Here is a 14997-nt window from a genome sequence, read left to right on the forward strand (position 1 = left end):
AAGATCATGCTCTTTTTGCCCCCAGCCTCAGGGGCTGCAGTTTGTCAGCAGGATTTTCCCACTTTTCAGCAGACCAGGGATCATTTTCCAAGGTTCCCAGGAAATTTCTGAAGCTGACCTATTACTGAGTACAGAGCACAGGACAAGGGAAGAACCAAGTTTTTAGCACTTACCACATTACATTTTCTTTTCCCACGACAACCTGCGCCGACTCTTCCCATCTCAGAAGGTTCCTTGTCCTTGTTCAGCCTCCTAGGATTCTGTGAGGACATTGCCCATGCACAAATCACAATCCCAGACCCAGAGGGTTGTCCTTGGAGATGGAGCAGAGTTGGCTACTCTACTTGATGCCGAAGGGGTTTTTGTTCTGATTTTCACATTTTATAGATTTTAGGAACACAGTAGTTGTAGATTTTTAGAGGGTTAATATTTCTAACAGTCTAAGTTTAATGCCTTTCTATCACTACCCGTGTCCCAGAACAGGGAGCTCAAATTCCTTTAGTTAATTAATCTTGTTTAGACTCCTTTCCAAGGTAAAGAGCTGAAGGATATCAGAAGGCCTACAGAATGAAACATAAACATAGGTCAGAGTGACCCAAAAGCCAGAATTGGATGAGCTCCAAGAGATCTTTGTGTGCCTGAGGAAGAGGAGCTGATGAAGACAGAGGGTCTTGACGACCCCAGACCCAATTCCAGGGGGTTGGACCAGGGATGGGACTGGGGCTGGACTGAGAAATGTGTAAAGCAATGATTGGAGGGATCTTATTATAAAAGCCATGGAAACAAGAACTGAGACACACGCATGTCATCCTGTATTCTTGTGGACTGTAGGCCCTGTGTTATTAAAGGACATTTACTTTTTATCTTACCCTACACTAACGTGGCTCGAAGTCCTGTTTTTGGGGGGAAGGGTCATTCACGGCATCAAGCGGATTTCCTCCATGGGCCCAAAATAAAAATAATGGCATCAGTTCAGAATCACCTTGAGCTGGGACTGTAACAATGGAAAACTCCTTTTCCATGTCCAAAGGCAGGAGATTGCCCTGGTCAGGCTGTGAGACCTTAAACTGCACATTTGTCTGGAAGTTGTGACTGGGATTCCACCAGGGAATGAGTCTCCTGTGTGTGTGTGTGGAGTGGATTTAGCTGAGCCAAAATTTACTTTCTCACCGTAACCCTGCAGTGCTGTGTTTCTGCATTGCTAGCTTTGCCCAGCCATGCGGTTGGGATTGCAGAGCCTGTCAGGCAGCCTTTAGTTTGGCTTGGTGCCGGGCTGTCCCCTCGGGGCCCGCCTACTCCAGTGGGCAGGGAAGCAGCCCTTGCCTTGCCCCTTGCACGGGGGGAATGGGGAACATTCAGTCGGGAGGGTTTTCCCCCCAGGCCAACAATGGTGTGGAACTGCCCCTTCAGCACAGGCCCCTCTCCAGCCCGAGCTGCCCTTGTACCTCTCGAGCTCTGCTGGTGGCGCAGGGGCAAAAGAAAGGCGCGAGTGGTGCAGGGCTCAGGCTTTGTGCCATTTCAGTTGCACAGAGAGGCAGGTGGGGGAAAGAAAGGCAATGGTTTACTGAGGGAAGGGGAGGGCTAAGTGAGGAAGGCAAGAGCAGGAGAAGGGAAGAGGCAGAGTGTGAAGGCTGGGAGGGAGGAGGAAAGGAGAGAAAGAAAGAGAGAAAGAAGAGAGAAAGAGAGAAGAGAAAGAGAGAAAGAGAGGAAAGAGAGAAAGAGAGAAAGAGGAGAAAGAGGAGAAAGAGAGAAAGAGAGAAAGAGAGAAAGAGAGAAAGAGAGAAAGAGAGAAAGAGAAGAAAGAGAGAAAGAAGAGAAAGAGAGAAAGAGAGAAAGAGAGAAGAGAGAGAAAGAGAGAGAAGAGGAGAGAAAGGAGAGAAAGAGGAAGAGAGAAGAGAGAGAGAGAGAAAGAGAGAGAGAGAGAAAGAGAGAGAGAGAGAGAAAGAGAGAGAGAGAGAGAGATAAGGAGAGAGAAAGAGAGAGAGAGAGAGGAAAGATGAGAGAGAGAGAAGAGAGAGAAGAGAGAGAGAGAGAGAGAGAAGAGAGAAGAGAGAGAGAGAGAAGAGAGAAAGAAAGAGAGAGAGAGAAAGAAAGAAAGAAAGAAAGAAAGAAAGAAAGAAAGAAAGAAAGAAAGAAAGAAAGAAAGAAAGAAAGAAAGAAGAAAGAAAGAAAGAAAGAAAGAAAGAAAGAAAGAAAGAAAGAAAGAAAGAAAGAAAGAAAGAGAAAAGAAAGAAAAGAGTGTCTTGGTTGAGATAGCAAACTGCTAACCCCCCCAAGCACAGAGAGAAAAGCCTCCCTCCTAACACCAGAGAAAGGGAGGAAAAGAGAGGGGAAAGAAAAAAAACACTTCAAACCGCATTTATACTAAAACTACATATATTTTTCACAGAAAGAAAAGAGACAATTAGAAGAGAGTACAAATATACATACATTCACACAAGTCTGCAACAACAAATTCCCCACTTCAACTTCTTAACAAACACAAATTCTACTGTCTTAACTACACATTACTTAAGAAAAGACTTATTCCCCAGGGAGACAAACTCAAGCAGAAAAGAGAGACCCCGAACAACACATTTTACTTTCCTGAGATGCCCTGTGAGCCAGTGGTGGGCCTGGTCCTCTCCATCCCCCCGGGACAGCATTGTGCGTCCTCCCAAGGGGAGGGCTGAGAAGCAACTGACTTAACCACTCCCACACTGCTTCCTACTTCCCCGGAGATGATGTCATAATGTGGTATGGAATACAAAATTACTGGCTAGAAGAGGTCAGCTGTTAGCTCAGCCCAGCTCAAGTCAGCTGACAGCTTTGGCCTAGTCCAGACTTCAGAGCCCAAATCTAGGCCCACCTAGGTGAACCCACAACAGAAAGAATGAAAGAAAGAAAGAACGAGAGAAAGAACGAGAGAAAGAACGAGAGAAAGAACGAGAGAAAGAACGAGAGAAAGAACGAGAGAAAGAACGAGAGAAAGAACGAGAGAAAGAACGAGAGAAAGAACGAGAGAAAGAACGAGAGAAAGAACGAGAGAAAGAACGAGAGAAAGAACGAGAGAAAGAACGAGAGAAGAACGAGAAAGAACGAGAAAGAACGAGAAAGAACGAGAAAGAACGAGAAAGAAAGAGAAAGAAAGAGAAAGAAAGAGAAAGAAAGAGAAAGAAAGAGAAAGAAAGAGAAAGAAAGAGAAAGAAAGAGAAAGAAAGAGGAGAGGAGGGAGGGAGGGAGGGAGGGAGGGAGGGAGGGAGGGAGGGAGGGAGGGAGGGAGGGAGGGAGGGAGGGAGGGAGGGAGGGAGGGAGGACAATACGGAGGTAGAGAGCGAGGTATGAAGGGAAAGACAGAGGGAGAGAGAGGGAGAATGGGATGGTTCGAGGGTCATAAAGAGGGAGACAAGGAATGAGGAGGGAGAGAAGAAAAAGAGGGAGGGAGTGATGGAGAGAGGGACAGAGGGAGAGAGGGAAGGAGGGATGGTTGGAGGAAGAGAAGGAGAGGTGGAGGGAGGGAGTGACAGAGGGTGGAAGGGATAGAGGTGGAGAGGAACAATGAGAAGAATAGATTGATGGAGGAAGGGAGAGAGGGAGTGATAGACATTGGGAGGCAGGGACGGAGGGAGATAGAAAGGGGGGGAGGGGGAGAAGAAGGGAGGGAGGGAGTGTTCTGGTGGCAGGAAAGGGGTCCATAGGTAAGGAGAGGCCCAGGAGTCACAAAGGCTTCCTGGCTGCCTCAGTTGGGCCCAGCATCAGTCCCTGCAGCTGCAGATGGTCCCCTCTGGTCTCCAGGTGGTCTCCTGTCGTGTGGTATCTGCTGCTGTTCTAGGGACCTTGGTTGTCTCCATGCAGAAGATGAATTTAATAGAAGTCTTGAACCATCTTGCTTGTGTAGGATGGACAGTGGTCTTTTCTCTGTGCTTAAAGGGCTGGAACAGAGAGGAAGGGAGCCATAGTTAAGAGACCAGGTAAGTGTCGAGCCCAGGAGCTCCTCCTGCCAGGGCCATCCCACCCAGCTCTTGCCACGGGCAGGAGGGAGCAGGGTCCAGCAGCATCTGCAAGAAGGTGCTGGCCAACAACCACCCCCCGTGCCCCTGAAATCTCCCTCTGCTGTGCCCACACCACCCCACGTCCATGCAGGGAGCAGAGCCCTCTGCAGGTGGGGCAGGATTGCAGCTCCCCACACAAGGGCTGTGCTCCCCCTGCCAGCCCCAGCTGACACACCAGCTGGGCTGGAGCTCGGGGCAGGATTTCAGCTCCCCACACAAGGGCTGTGCTCCCCCTGCCAGTCCCCGCTGACACACCAGCTAGGCTGGAGCTCCGAGCAGCAGCGGGTGAGGTGCAGGCTGGTGTCCCACAGGGAGCTGCAGCAGTGGGGGCAGGGGCATTGTGCCAGCCCCGCAGACTGGGCATCAGGGGCTGGGGGCTTGTCCAGCCTGGGGCTGGGGCTTTGGGGCGGTTCTTACCAGGAACTCTCTGCTCTGTGGCCACAGATGACTCTTGAAATCCACGTGGATCCTGGCTGCCCAATGCAGTGCTTTCCAAGAGGCCTGCAGAGCAAGGAACCAGGATATGGCACCCCAGAGCAGGGCAGAGGACCTGCGTCCCTGGAGCAAGGCCAAGAGGATGCTGGAGCCTGGGAGGTGCCAGGGAGGAGGCAGCCCAGCCCCCTCGCACAGGGACATCAGAGTCCAGGAGTCCTCACCTTTTGCACATTCTCATTTGATTCATCAGACCAGCTCAGTAATAATGCCAACATGCTCTGGGGCACTGGTTTCATCAAAGCTTCTTCTCTCTGAAACTCTAGGAATATCATCACCTTTATGAATAGGAGAATTGACTGCAGCCAAATATCGTTGTTCTCCTATAAGAAAGGAAGAGGAAAAGACCTCAGCACCAGCTTCTCCAGACCCATCTGGAGTGCTGCCTGGGCACAAAGTTTCCTGGCAGCACCAAGAGCCCGTGGTGGGGGGGTGCAGAGCCTTACATCCTGAAGGAGTGCCTGGAGCACCTCAACCAGCTGCAGGGCGCTGCGGCTGGAGACTTGGAGGTTGTTTTTCTGGGGTACATTGATGAACAGAAAGAGGATCACCCTAACCACATCTCTGTCTCCATTCTACAGGAGTTGCACGAGGTTTTGTGTATGTCTCCCCTTGCCCTCAGCCTGTGTGGAACGCAATGCTGTGCTGTGAAGCCATGATCAGCTCCACCACCAGCACGTGCCCAGAGGCCCAAGGCCTGTCCCCAAGGACTCGGGCAGCTGAACGGGGATGCAGAAGAACTGGGAGCAGCTGCCCCAGCCCCCAAAGCCCAGCCAAGCCCAAGCGACTGCGTTGCCCAGCCCTGCGTTGCTGGCACAGCTTCAGCCGGCTGCCTCTTCTCACCATCACGGGATCCTGGCTGAGCGCCACAAGGCTTTGGGTTGCCAAGTCTCTGGGCTTTCCCTCAGCAGGTGTCTTGAAAGAGCCTACAGGACGCTGTCACCTCATTCACTCATGTCCAGGCAGGTCACCCCCTGAAAGGCACAGAGCAGTGACGGGGTGCCCAGCCGGCAGCAGCCCGCACTCACACAGGGCTGGGCTCAGGCAGCAGCATGGGGCGCGGGCACCGTCCCAGGCAGCTTCAGCTGCAAGAGGGCAGAGGGGTGAAGGCAGCTCGCTGAGGCAGTGCTCGCCAGCAGGCTCACCTCAGCAAGGAACACCAGAGTGGGGAGCTCCCAGCAGGGTCCTCCCTGCTCAGCAGCTTCAGCATGTGGGGTGTGACCTGGAAACACCAGGATGTCGAGATACAGTCCATTTCACTGGCAGAGGGGAAAAGGCACCATATGCTGTTAGCCAGGTAAGTAAAGCTGTTCCAGGACCCACTCCCAGAGGCCTGCTCTTTCCCCACCACTCTGGAAGAGGACAGAGGTGCTTTGGGCAGCAGCTCCTCCTGTGCACCTGCTACTCCCAGCCTCTTCCAGCCTGCTCAGCCACCCCTCGGTGACAAGGCCCTCTGACCCATGAGCACAGACACTGTGTGGGGTGCCCTGTGCATAGGGCAGAAATGACAGGGGCAGTGGGGAGAAGGGGAGCTCGCCTGTTTGTTGTCCACTCTACTGGATTGCCAGCAGACGTCCCCTCCGTGTTCTGTTCCACTTGCAGAGTCCCCGTTATCCATGGGCACCTTGGAAGTGGAGGCAGTCGCAGAGGAGACACATCGGCTGTATTAGTCAGGAACTGTAACTGTCTATGTACAAAACTGAAAGTGTGGATCTCCACACGATGTCTTGGCGGCCATGCTCTTCATTGGGGACTTTTCATCTGTAAGAAACAATGGAAAATTCAGAAGTGAATGCTGTGATGACTCATAGCATGACAAGGCTGGCCATCTTCCAAGAGAGCTGAGGTCTTACAGAGCTGTTGTTCTGAGCCCCCCTCAGAGCTGGCCCTGTAGCTAGGCTCCTATATCCAGTTAAAACAGAGTAGGTACTCCCTCCACAGGAAGCAGTCTGGAGAGAGGCTTGGCTGAATTTACAAATGGATGCTGCCTAAAGGGGAAAAAAAAAAAAGAACCATTATTTTCCAAGTTCACTTCCTCACAGACTCAATTAGGATTCCTCTGGTTCCCAAAATGACACAAAAATAAGACCGAGGGGACCATCTGCATCTCTATTTTCGTGTCCAGGACCTTACTATCACAGGCAAAGGTGGCCATTCTTCCAGGTCTTTGGCTTCTTGGGATTTTGGTCCTGACAGTACTCTGGGAATGCTACTTGGTGGGCCAGGGTTTTTATCCTTTCAGGATACTCCCTCTAGGTTCCCCTTTTCTACACACATCTAGATGTCTTTGACCATGCCTTTGGGACCCAGTCGTAAATCCTGATCAGCTCTGAGAGACGGGAGACTCTGAGCCCAGTGTCTGAGCATCCTTGGAGCTTGCCTGACTTCACACTTGATATGGCATCAGCAAAATACCTGGCCCATGGTTTTCTAGATAGAACTAAGTGTGGTTGCGCTCACCCTTTGCCAGATTTTCCCCTCCATTTCTTCATTGCATCTCCCACATTTACAGTGCTCCCTGAAAGACACTAAAGGCAACACGCTGACTTCAAAACAGAGATCCCACCTTCCAGCACATCCAACATGCAGCCCCTCCGGCTGGGGCTCTGAGCACTTTGTGGTCAGTTGGGTAACAACTACAACTACAACAACTACAAAAACAACAAAAAGAACACAGGCAACTCTGTTATAGTCCTATCTATGGAAATGAAGGCATATTAGCTTTGAAAAAGTCCTTCCTCCCTTCAGTACCACGTGGATCACTTTCAGGTGGGAGGCCATCTGATTAAGATTTTATTGCTAGCCTGGGTAGCAGATTGGCAAGTAGCACCTTAGGTCTTTTTCAGAAGCAAATGCTACTTTGAGGGGAATGCTATCCTTTGAAGATGAGAAGACTTCCTTATCCCATGTGCATGCTTGCTTTTACAGGGAAGGAATGTAGTGCAGACAGGCTCCAGGCAAGTGGTTAGAGAAGCAAAGTGGTGAAGAGCCAATTAAAAACTAGAGCAAGACTAGGACAACAGTACATCGGAGTATACAAACAGGCTCTAGGAGGTGCAGGGACACTGGCAGGAAGATGACTGCAGACAGTCCTTTACTATATCATCACAGCAACACAGGAACAAAGCTCTGAACAGGAAATCACTCTTGCTCTTACCACCTATTTACAAGGACTATCCTGTCCAAACCATTGGAAGCACAAGCAGGGTCCCTTACCTCCCAACAGACACTGGCTATCTCTCCTTCCTCGACGTATACTGCACAAAGTACATCGTGTAACGTGCCGCTGTCCACGTACTGCATCACCAGTCAAAGTTCTGCATCGACCAGGTAGCTGAAAGAAGAAAGCAATGCAATGGAGATGAATGTGCACAGCTAAACTACCTTAGGGCTGACCCAGGTTTTTGAAGATCTTCAAACTACATTTACCAGAAGAGTTTAATGCAGACACATTGCAATCTCCTCCCATCCACTGGAGACAAATAGAGAAATAGCAGAACTCAATTTTCTGCCAGTGACCAAATGGTTTCTTTCATCTTTGGCTTGCAGAGTCTAACTTAATACTCGCATGAGAGTACCAGAACCTGTCCAAGTAACTAACAATATTTGGACTGTCCCTGGTGACTGGGATTTCACTGACCATCAGTTGCTCAGACATCTTCTCCTGAAGATTCCTTTTCTTTATGGCCACTTAAAATGGCATTGAAGACCATTAACTCGAGAAGTTGCTCATTGCATGAGATGACAATGAACATGGAGCGAGTGCTTCTGCAACAACAGAGGCCAAGTCTTGTTTTCAGACAGCAAAGATTAGTAGAAGCACAAAAGTCTGTGCAAAATGCATTTTGCAGCCTGACACTAGTCTATGGTGCAGAGGAATAGCCTTTGCAGCAACCAAGTACCAGCAACTCAAAACTATAGCCACAGCTCACACCAGAGGGGAAAGTGTTTGAGAGCTGCAAAATCTGCTGGGGATGGGGACACTTTACCTCTTGCCCTGTGCCAGCATCAAATGCTTTATAAACAGCTCTGAAGCTCCTAGAAACAAAACAGCTGTGGAGAAAGGAGAAGCCATTTAGGGCCCAGCAGAGATCTCTGCTGTCTAGAGTGTTTTCACAACACCTGGCTTCACCTACTCTTCAGCCAATAGCACAACAGCCCACCAGCCCTCCACCTGGCAGCGTGTCCAGGAGAAAACTTAGGTCCCCCAGGAAGACAAAGGGCTGCAGCAAATCTCCAATGGGCACACCTCATTAGTTTACTTTAAAACCTAATGGGGCGGGGAGTGTGTGTGTGTGTCTCTTAAAAGCTTGTAGACAAGATATTTGAAACCACTGCTATTGAGAACTATTGTCTGACAGCTGTCAGGTGGGTAGTTGCTCTTTTAAGCAATAAAGCTTCAGAGACAGGAGATCCTTCAGGTCCTGCTCCTTGTTGCGAGCAAGACATTGCCAGCATCACACTGTCTTTAATGATGCCTTCTGAGCACAGTTACATATTCTGAGAGACGGGAGAATCTGAATATGTTTGGAGTTTGCCTGACTTCATGCTTCTTATTCCAGCTGCCAAAGTACCTGGCCTGTGATTGTGTATCAGGAAGAGGGATCAGACTGAGCCTGGGCCAAGTTCTTCCAGTTCTGTATTTCTTCCTTGGCTCACCCACACTCACAATGCTCCTGAAAGGAACAAAATGCAATGTGTTCTCTTCCAACAGAAATCCCACTATGCAGAAGTCCCAAATTGCAGTCCCACTGTCTGGGGCTGTGAGCTCTTTGTGGTCAGTTGGGCAGCAACCCCAAGAAGGGATTCTTTTCCACCTCTCAGTGCAACTCCCTCTCCCAAAGTGCCGCCTGGAAAAAAGGTGACCATACCTTCATCAGGGCCTGGGTACGCTCACCTTTCTCTTTGTTCGGCAGATCCTTTTGGAGTAACAACTCCTCCTCTGTTTCTCCTACCACTGCCAAATGCCTCTCTTCTAATAAGCAGGTGTTTCTCTCAGCGGCAGACAGCTCCTTCAGTCCATGAGCAGGGGACAGAGAAACAAGTCTTTATTAGCTAAGCAGTCCCATTTCCAAAAGCAGGACAACATACTACATCCCACATATGACAGTCCAGGGGACTTCCAACAGCCTTCGAGTTCCGTTTAAAGAATGCTGGAATTCACTGACTAGAGCTGCATCACTTTTTCACCCTGGTGAAACACTCCTCGCTATGAAAGGAAAATAAGCTTCCAGAAATCCTAGACCTTTTCCAGAAAGCTGATGCAGTGCTATGACTTCTCAAAGGAGCATTTGGGCCACCTCTGGCAGCTACCCTGCCACTGTCCCCTCCCCTTTGCAGCAGTGTTGCACCAGCCTGAGGCCCCTGGCAGCCCTCAGTGCCACCTCAGATTTCAGAGCACAGGCACCAGCTCCTGAAGGTTATGCACCAAACGGAGAGCAGGACTCCCTCTCCAGACCGAGCTCCCAGATTGAACAGGTTGCTGTGAACAGCACAGAGAAATGAGAGTCTCCAGCTCCTTAGCTGTGCCAGCTACACAGTCACGGGTAGCAGCCACCCAGCACAGGGACAACAGAGGCCACAGGAACAGGGACAAAACCAGTCAACAAGCTGCTCAGTTTCTCTCTGCAGGAAAACTCTTTTCTCTTTCAAGGTGGGAAGGGCAGAGCAGTCCAAGGCAGCAGATCTGCTGAGCCCCTTCCTTCCTTTTCCAGGAATCAAACCCCATCATTTCACAACCACTGAGCCCAAGATGGCCTCCAACCCTCCTGACATCCTCCAGTCCTCCTCTGGTCACAAACAGGAGGTCTGGCAGGTGCCTTCCCTACTCGGCTCACTCACCTGCTGTGTCAGGAAGTTCTCAACCTCGCATTCCAGGAACCTCCAGGCCTGTTTGTTGTCCACTCTACTGGACTGCCAGCAGACGTCCCCTCCGTGTTCTGTTCCACTTGCAGAGTCCCCGTTATCCATGGGCACCTTGGAAGTGGAGGCAGTCGCAGAGGAGACACATCGGCTGTATTAGTCAGGAACTGTAACTGTCTATGTACAAAACTGAAAGTGTGGATCTCCACACGATGTCTTGGCAGCCATGCTCTTCATTGGGGACTTTTCATCTGTAAGAAACAATGGAAAATTCAGAAGTGAATGCTGTGATGACTCATAGCATGACAAGGCTGGCCATCTTCCAAGAGAGCTGAGGTCTTACAGAGCTGTTGTTCTGAGTCCCCCTCAGAGCTGGCCCTGTAGCTAGGCTCCTATATCCAGTTAAAACAGAGTAGGTACTCCCTCCACAGGAAGCAGTCTGGAGAGAGGCTTGGCTGAATTTACAAATGGATGCTGCCTAAAGGGAAAAAAAAAAAAGAGCCATTATTTTCCAAGTTCACTTCCTCACAGACTCAATTAGGATTCCTCTGGTTCCCAGAATGACACAAAAATAAGACCGAGGGGACCATCTGCATCTCTATTTTCGTGTCCAGGACCTTACTATCACAGGCAAAGGTGGCCATTCTTCCAGGTCTTTGGCTTCTTGGGATTTTGGTCCTGACAGTACTCTGGGAATGCTACTTGGTGGGCCAGGGTTTTTATCCTTTCAGGATACTCCCTCTAGGTTCCCCTTTTCTACACACATCTAGATGTCTTTGACCATGCCTTTGGGACCCAGTCGTAAATCCTGATCAGCTCTGAGAGACGGGAGACTCTGAGCCCAGTGTCTGAGCGTCCTTGGAGCTTGCCTGACTTCACACTTGATATGGCATCAGCAAAATACCTGGCCCATGGTTTTCTAGATAGAACTAAGTGTGGTTGCGCTCACCCTTTGCCAGATTTTCCCCTCCATTTCTTCATTGCATCTCCCACATTTACAGTGCTCCCTGAAAGACACTAAAGGCAACACGCTGACTTCAAAACAGAGATCCCACCTTCCAGCACATCCAACATGCAGCCCCTCCGGCTGGGGCTCTGAGCACTTTGTGGTCAGTTGGGTAACAACTACAACTACAACAACTACAAAAACAACAAAAAGAACACAGGCAACTCTGTTATAGTCCTATCTATGGAAATGAAGGCATATTAGCTTTGAAAAAGTCCTTCCTCCCTTCAGTACCACGTGGATCACTTTCAGGTGGGAGGCCATCTGATTAAGATTTTATTGCTAGCCTGGGTAGCAGATTGGCAAGTAGCACCTTAGGTCTTTTTCAGAAGCAAATGCTACTTTGAGGGGAATGCTATCCTTTGAAGATGAGAAGACTTCCTTATCCCATGTGCATGCTTGCTTTTACAGGGAAGGAATGTAGTGCAGACAGGCTCCAGGCAAGTGGTTAGAGAAGCAAAGTGGTGAAGAGCCAATTAAAAACTAGAGCAAGACTAGGACAACAGTACATCGGAGTATACAAACAGGCTCTAGGAGGTGCAGGGACACTGGCAGGAAGATGACTGCAGACAGTCCTTTACTATATCATCACAGCAACACAGGAACAAAGCTCTGAACAGGAAATCACTCTTGCTCTTACCACCTATTTACAAGGACTATCCTGTCCAAACCATTGGAAGCACAAGCAGGGTCCCTTACCTCCCAACAGACACTGGCTATCTCTCCTTCCTCGACGTATACTGCACAAAGTACATCGTGTAACGTGCCGCTGTCCACGTACTGCATCACCAGTCAAAGTTCTGCATCGACCAGGTAGCTGAAAGAAGAAAGCAATGCAATGGAGATGAATGTGCACAGCTAAACTACCTTAGGGCTGACCCAGGTTTTTGAAGATCTTCAAACTACATTTACCAGAAGAGTTTAATGCAGACACATTGCAATCTCCTCCCATCCACTGGAGACAAATAGAGAAATAGCAGAACTCAATTTTCTGCCAGTGACCAAATGGTTTCTTTCATCTTTGGCTTGCAGAGTCTAACTTAATACTCGCATGAGAGTACCAGAACCTGTCCAAGTAACTAACAATATTTGGACTGTCCCTGGTGACTGGGATTTCACTGACCATCAGTTGCTCAGACATCTTCTCCTGAAGATTCCTTTTCTTTATGGCCACTTAAAATGGCATTGAAGACCATTAACTCGAGAAGTTGCTCATTGCATGAGATGACAATGAACATGGAGCGAGTGCTTCTGCAACAACAGAGGCCAAGTCTTGTTTTCAGACAGCAAAGATTAGTAGAAGCACAAAAGTCTGTGCAAAATGCATTTTGCAGCCTGACACTAGTCTATGGTGCAGAGGAATAGCCTTTGCAGCAACCAAGTACCAGCAACTCAAAACTATAGCCACAGCTCACACCAGAGGGGAAAGTGTTTGAGAGCTGCAAAATCTGCTGGGGATGGGGACACTTTACCTCTTGCCCTGTGCCAGCATCAAATGCTTTATAAACAGCTCTGAAGCTCCTAGAAACAAAACAGCTGTGGAGAAAGGAGAAGCCATTTAGGGCCCAGCAGAGATCTCTGCTGCCTAGAGTGTTTTCACAACACCTGGCTTCACCTACTCTTCAGCCAATAGCACAACAGCCCACCAGCCCTCCACCTGGCAGCGTGTCCAGGAGAAAACTTAGGTCCCCCAGGAAGACAAAGGGCTGCAGCAAATCTCCAATGGGCACACCTCATTAGTTTACTTTAAAACCTAATGGGGCGGGGAGTGTGTGTGTGTGTCTCTTAAAAGCTTGTAGACAAGATATTTGAAACCACTGCTATTGAGAACTATTGTCTGACAGCTGTCAGGTGGGTAGTTGCTCTTTTAAGCAATAAAGCTTCAGAGACAGGAGATCCTTCAGGTCCTGCTCCTTGTTGCGAGCAAGACATTGCCAGCATCACACTGTCTTTAATGATGCCTTCTGAGCACAGTTACATATTCTGAGAGACGGGAGAATCTGAATATGTTTGGAGTTTGCCTGACTTCATGCTTCTTATTCCAGCTGCCAAAGTACCTGGCCTGTGATTGTGTATCAGGAAGAGGGATCAGACTGAGCCTGGGCCAAGTTCTTCCAGTTCTGTATTTCTTCCTTGGCTCACCCACACTCACAATGCTCCTGAAAGGAACAAAATGCAATGTGTTCTCTTCCAACAGAAATCCCACTATGCAGAAGTCCCAAATTGCAGTCCCACTGTCTGGGGCTGTGAGCTCTTTGTGGTCAGTTGGGCAGCAACCCCAAGAAGGGATTCTTTTCCACCTCTCAGTGCAACTCCCTCTCCCAAAGTGCCGCCTGGAAAAAAGGTGACCATACCTTCATCAGGGCCTGGGTACGCTCACCTTTCTCTTTGTTCGGCAGATCCTTTTGGAGTAACAACTCCTCCTCTGTTTCTCCTACCACTGCCAAATGCCTCTCTTCTAATAAGCAGGTGTTTCTCTCAGCGGCAGACAGCTCCTTCAGTCCATGAGCAGGGGACAGAGAAACAAGTCTTTATTAGCTAAGCAGTCCCATTTCCAAAAGCAGGACAACATACTACATCCCACATATGACAGTCCAGGGGACTTCCAACAGCCTTCGAGTTCCGTTTAAAGAATGCTGGAATTCACTGACTAGAGCTGCATCACTTTTTCACCCTGGTGAAACACTCCTCGCTATGAAAGGAAAATAAGCTTCCAGAAATCCTAGACCTTTTCCAGAAAGCTGATGCAGTGCTATGACTTCTCAAAGGAGCATTTGGGCCACCTCTGGCAGCTACCCTGCCACTGTCCCCTCCCCTTTGCAGCAGTGTTGCACCAGCCTGAGGCCCCTGGCAGCCCTCAGTGCCACCTCAGATTTCAGAGCACAGGCACCAGCTCCTGAAGGTTATGCACCAAACGGAGAGCAGGACTCCCTCTCCAGACCGAGCTCCCAGATTGAACAGGTTGCTGTGAACAGCACAGAGAAATGAGAGTCTCCAGCTCCTTAGCTGTGCCAGCTACACAGTCACGGGTAGCAGCCACCCAGCACAGGGACAACAGAGGCCACAGGAACAGGGACAAAACCAGTCAACAAGCTGCTCAGTTTCTCTCTGCAGGAAAACTCTTTTCTCTTTCAAGGTGGGAAGGGCAGAGCAGTCCAAGGCAGCAGATCTGCTGAGCCCCTTCCTTCCTTTTCCAGGAATCAAACCCCATCATTTCACAACCACTGAGCCCAAGATGGCCTCCAACCCTCCTGACATCCTCCAGTCCTCCTCTGGTCACAAACAGGAGGTCTGGCAGGTGCCTTCCCTACTCGGCTCACTCACCTGCTGTGTCAGGAAGTTCTCAACCTCGCATTCCAGGAACCTCCAGGCCTGTTTGTTGTCCACTCTACTGGACTGCCAGCAGACGTCCCCTCCGTGTTCTGTTCCACTTGCAGAGTCCCCGTTATCCATGGGCACCTTGGAAGTGGAGGCAGTCGCAGAGGAGACACATCGGCTGTATTAGTCAGGAACTGTAACTGTCTATGTACAAAACTGAAAGTGTGGATCTCCACACGATGTCTTGGCAGCCATGCTCTTCATTGGGGACTTTTCATCTGTAAGAAA

General features: G+C 49.6%; 1 long non-coding RNA gene and 1 pseudogene across 1 annotated transcript; one reads left to right on the top strand and one right to left on the bottom strand.

Moving 5' to 3' along the window:
* The first annotated feature begins 1939 nt into the window (after nt 1-1939).
* LOC139669546 (splicing regulatory glutamine/lysine-rich protein 1 pseudogene) lies at nt 1940-3102 on the top strand (annotated as a pseudogene).
* A 175-nt stretch (nt 3103-3277) lies between these two features.
* LOC139669982 (uncharacterized) lies at nt 3278-5779 on the bottom strand. Its single transcript, XR_011697373.1, has 6 exons — nt 5669-5779; nt 5367-5497; nt 4970-5146; nt 4688-4846; nt 4449-4532; nt 3278-3911 (listed from the first exon to the last, which is right to left on the bottom strand). It is a non-coding gene; the product is annotated as an uncharacterized lncRNA (long non-coding RNA).
* Nucleotides 5780-14997: the final 9218 nt, after the last annotated feature.

Source organism: Pithys albifrons, chromosome 3 (assembly GCF_047495875.1).
Source record: "Pithys albifrons albifrons isolate INPA30051 chromosome 3, PitAlb_v1, whole genome shotgun sequence".
In the NCBI taxonomy this organism is placed as follows: Eukaryota; Metazoa; Chordata; class Aves; order Passeriformes; family Thamnophilidae; genus Pithys; species Pithys albifrons.